Source organism: Oryzias melastigma, linkage group LG4 (genome assembly GCF_002922805.2).
Source record: "Oryzias melastigma strain HK-1 linkage group LG4, ASM292280v2, whole genome shotgun sequence".
NCBI classification, from domain to species: Eukaryota; Metazoa; Chordata; class Actinopteri; order Beloniformes; family Adrianichthyidae; genus Oryzias; species Oryzias melastigma.
In genome coordinates this window covers 16,142,484-16,146,156 of record NC_050515.1, presented here as the reverse complement: position 1 = coordinate 16,146,156, position 3,673 = coordinate 16,142,484, and the positions used below count along the sequence as shown (strand labels likewise).

The 3,673-nt window shown below is 40.2% G+C and overlaps 2 long non-coding RNA genes across 3 annotated transcripts in view; both read right to left on the bottom strand.

Moving 5' to 3' along the window:
• Positions 1 to 3,673, bottom strand: part of LOC112150241 — a 10,669-nt gene that overhangs the window by 1,043 nt on the left and 5,953 nt on the right. The window lies entirely within an intron of this gene.
• LOC112150242 lies at positions 546 to 1,606 on the bottom strand. Of its 2 annotated transcripts, none has more exons than XR_002919934.2 (3): positions 1,553 to 1,606; positions 1,106 to 1,444; positions 546 to 913 (listed from the first exon to the last, which is right to left on the bottom strand). It is a non-coding gene; the product is annotated as an uncharacterized LOC112150242 (long non-coding RNA). The 2 variants fall into 2 exon arrangements; XR_002919935.2 differs by having other exon boundaries at positions 546 to 893.

Sequence of the window (3,673 nt, the reverse complement as noted above, 5' to 3'; positions counted from 1 at the left end):
TAAACTGTATTTTCATTTCCTGTCTTAGATTGTTCACAAATCTAAGTACAAATTTGATTAATCCTTCAGTAATCGAGGTTCTATTGAAAATATTGTCCTTTCATTGAAGCAGATATAACGGCTTCTATTGTGCTTGATATTATTTGCACGTGTTTTAAGTGCAATCGAGCACAAAAACTGATGAAAATTCATGTTAGCCACATGTAAAAGGTGCTGTCAAGATGCACATGGCTGCATGTTGGCTGTATGTTTTAACTACACCCAAGGCTACATTTAGTTTTTAGAGTATATTAAGGGGTAACTGTAAAAATAAGAATGCCTTTAACAGGAATATTTTGACGGTCACAAATTATTTTTATCCTTGTTTAACTTTTTTATTCCACAGGGATCAGATATGGTTATGAGCAATAGCAAGGGGGAGGGAGCTCCGTCAGAAAATAACGCAAAACTTATTAGTTTTAAGATTCCCAGTTCCAGTTTTATGTTGCACTGCTGTAATCCACAAGCAGGGCTCAAAGTTTATTTCCTTGATTATTTGCCACGGTAGCTGGTAATTTCAGTAGGGATGAAATATAAAACAACAAATGTCTCTTCTTTTGCAATCGCACAGCAAATTTCTGCTTTGCTGGAAGAGCTGTGGCGTATTGCTGCCTCTGTCTGTGTGGTCTAATTTTTTTTTTTTTAATGTTTGGATGTGATCATTTAAATTACCTGGATTTTATCAATTACTTACTGGACTGCGTTAATGTGTGAACTTTTCCAGTTAAATAATTTTCATTACAACTGCATTGTTAACAACAATGTGGTCAAATTAAGCTTACCTCAGGAGTTTTGGAATGCCATGAGGGGTCCTCCTTGAGAAAGTGGGGAAGGCCCAGCAGAACAATTTCCATCTTTTTTGTGTAAAGGGTTGCTTTGAAAAGAAAAAAGGGGGAAAAAAAGGATTAAGTGTTAAATCCAAAAACAAAATACCACTGGAGGGAAAAAACAAGGAGTGCAGCAGGTTGGAATGGTTGGAGAAAAGTGTCAGGTGTGACAGAAGAATTACAGCTGAAATGAAAGGAAAAGTGTACAAAACTGTGGTGAAATCAGCCATGTTGCTCACCCTAGAGACAGGAAGCAGAGCTGGAGGAAGCAGAGATGAAGATGCTGAGGTTCTCTTTGGGAGTGACCAGGATGGATCAGGAATGAATACACCAGCGGAACAGCAAATTTCCTGGACACGACTCCCACTTGAAGTGCCCCTTCAAATGGAGAGGAAAGGAGAAGGGAAGAATTCGGATTGGGCCGAAGTAAACTTACTTCAAAACAGCTTGCTCAGTCCAGCTAGCATCCCAGCCATGGTCTCGTACAGGTCTAGTAGCCCTGGTAGATACTGATCCACCCCATTGAAGAAAGTAGTCTTGAGATCAACAGATGTCAGACCAGCAAATTCTACTTCAATCTGTAGAATATGGGAAAATGCATAACATCAGTTTTATAACTTTAAAAAGTCATGTTAAAACATTAAGTCATTAGTTACATTTAAATGTAAACGTGCATCAGAACATACCCATGTGAATGAATGTACTTCTCCTCTGCGACACGGCTGCAGGTGAATCTGGGAATATTTACAGAAGAAAACAGTCACGTCAGTATTTCACATTTAACAAAAAAGTTCTTTTTACTGCAATTGCCTGCTGCAGATACAAGCCCGATGTTGTGGAGGAAGGAGCCGCCTGACTGACCAACTGGAGTGCACAGACCAGACGTACGATAATTCAACGCCATAATGGCCGCCGTTTACTTGCATGTTGCATTCACAAAACAAGCATCAACATTTATTATACAACAAAATCTACTCAATTAATAGAAAGGGGAAAAACTAGTGTGCTCCCGCTCAAAACAAAACGGAGGATCCCACGAGTGAAGCACCGTGAGCCTTCATGTATTCGTTTTACAGATAATTCAAAGTTAAAATNCTGGAAGTAAAGAGGCTCCAGTTACTGGACAGCATAGATGATAAAATCTGCCGTCAACATCGCCTGTCAATCTGTAACACAGCAGAAGAAATCTTCAGAGTATTGGAGAACAGATACGGCAACGAAACAACCATTGATCTGGATATAATTGAAGAACTAGAGAAGATACCAATTGTAAGAACTAACCAACCCAGAAAAGTCATTGATTTAATTCAGACAGTGGAAAAAGCTCTTGCTGACCTCACTGAGCTTGGAAATTCAGGAGCCCTCAAAAATCCGCTCGTGATCAAAAGCCTTGAAAGTAAACTGCCAGATACTGTGAAAAAGGACTGTCTCGTCTTCATGGTTAACCATGCAAACAGTGTCACGACGGACAACCACTTCGACAGTCTTCTCAAGTTCCTGAAGACTCAAGAGGACATCTTTGAGAGGTTAGAGCAACTTGGTGTATCAGAGAAGTCAGAATGGAGACCAGATAGAAAACATGCCCCCACCCGGTCAACGAGAAAGGATGGTGGATNACAACCATTGCTCTGGAAATAATTGAAGAACTAGAGAAGATACCAGTTGTAAGAACTAACCAACCCAGAAAAGTCATTGATTTAATTCAGACTGTGGAAAAAGCTCTTGCTGACCTCACTGAACTTGGAAATTCAGGAGCCCTCAAAAATCCGCTCGTGATCAAAAGCCTTGAAAGTAAACTGCCAGATGCCGTGAAAAAGGACTGGCTCGTCTTCATGGTTAATCCTGCAAACAATGTCACACCGGACAACCACTTCGACAGTCTTCTCAAGTTCCTGAAAACTCAAGAGGACATCTTTGAGAGGTTGGAGCAGCTTGGAGTATCAGAGAAGTCAGAATGGAGACCAGATAGAAAACATGCCTCCACCCGCTCAACCAGAAAGGATGGTGGATGTGTGGTTTGTGGGGACGGAAAACACAGAGAGAAACTATTCTTCTGTAAACAGTTTAAAGCACTAAACCCATCTGAGAAATCAAATGCAGTAAAGAAACTGGGAGCATGCCAAAAATGTCTAGGGTATCACTCTGAGGATGAAGAATGCCTGACAACCAATTACCTCTGTAGAAAAAGAGACTGCAGTAAATATGGTTCTTCAAATCATCACTTCTTTCTCTGTCCAAACAGAGCAGAACAAAGTGAAACTGATAAAAGTAGAAAAGAAATCAAGAAAAGATCAACATTCACAGAAGAGCAAGAAAAATTTATTTCTGGACTTTCACCTGAAATGGCGGAAAAGTTTAAAAGAGCCTTCTCAAATGTTGCTGCAGTTACGAAAAACAAGACTAACCTTGTTGAGGAAAGTGAAGTCAAAGTTAAAGAGTTACCTGTTATCCTAATGTTATTGGAAGTTACTGCCAACGCAGGTCAGAAAATTGGGACTCTAATAGATCTGGCTTCTGATACAAACTACATCACTCACAGAGCAGCCAAAAGACTGGGCTTGGAAAGTGAGAAGATTACACTGATTCTTCATGGTGTTGGAGGGATGTCAACAAAAGTAAAGTCAAGAAGATACTTCCTAAAAATCAGAGCTAAAACCCCTCAAGGCACTGAAAAAGCACATCAGCTGATATGCTACGGTCTCGATGAGATTGTAAAACTGCATCAAGTTGTAACAACTGAGCAGCTAAGGAAATTCTTTCCCAAGATTGAACCAGAAGACCTGAAGAGACCGAACACCATTGACCTG